This window comes from Penaeus monodon, chromosome 40 (assembly GCF_015228065.2).
Source record: "Penaeus monodon isolate SGIC_2016 chromosome 40, NSTDA_Pmon_1, whole genome shotgun sequence".
Taxonomy (NCBI): domain Eukaryota; kingdom Metazoa; phylum Arthropoda; class Malacostraca; order Decapoda; family Penaeidae; genus Penaeus; species Penaeus monodon.
In genome coordinates this window covers 3,821,713-3,822,669 of record NC_051425.1, presented here as the reverse complement: position 1 = coordinate 3,822,669, position 957 = coordinate 3,821,713, and positions in this window count along the sequence as shown.

The following is a 957-nucleotide window of genomic DNA, read 5'->3' as shown; positions in this document are numbered from 1 at the left end:
GGTTTTGTTAACCGGATGGAAGGAGGTCGCGCCATAGAAATTATTTAGTTATGGATGTACGGAAGGAGAAATTATTGGTGACCGGGGGATGAAAGGGAGGGGGAGGGGGGGAGGGGGAGAGAGGGAGGGGGAGGGAGGGGAAGGGGAGGGGATGAGAGGGAGGGGGAGGGGAGGGAGAGATGAGAGGGAGGGGAGGAAAGGAGAGGGGAGAATGGGGAGGGAGAGATGATAAGGAGGGGAGGGAAGGGGGAGGGAAGGGGAGGGGGAAGGGGAGAAGGTGGAGGGAGGAAGGGAAGAGAGGGTGAAGAGAGAGGAAGGGAAGAGAAAATGGAGGGAGGGAGGAGAGGAGAGGGGAAGGGGAGAAGGGGGAAAGAAGGAGAGAGGAAAGGAGGAAGAAAGGGTATGGGAGAGGAGAGGGGAAGGAAGAAAGAGGAAAAGATGGGAGGAAAGGGAAAATGGAGAAAGGAGAAGAGAAGGAGAGGAGAAGAAGGGTGGATAGAGAAGGGATATGGGGATGGAAAAAAAAGAAGAGAGGAGGATGAGATTTAGAGATGAGGGATGAAGAAAGGAGATGAGGAGCTAAGGGGAGGAAGAAGAAAAGTAGAATGAAGAGAAACTAAGATAAACGAGTGAAAATGAGTGAAAACGAAGAAAAAACGAGCGGGAACAAAAAAAAAACGAAGGGAAATGGAGATAAACGAAGGAAAACGAAGCGAAAACGAAGAGGAGACAGAGCGGAAGGAAAGAAGGAGGGAGATAGAGGAGATGGAGGAAGAGAAGAGAAGGCATAAGAGGTGAGAACGGACAAGGAAGAGGGAGATAAGAGAGAAACCTGAAAGGAGAAGGAGAGGAGAGGGTATAGGAGAGAAGAAGAAGAAGGGAATAGAGGAAGGAAGAATAAAGAGAAGAGACGATTGGTATGAAATAAAATAAGTTTGAAAAGGATCTTATCCCATT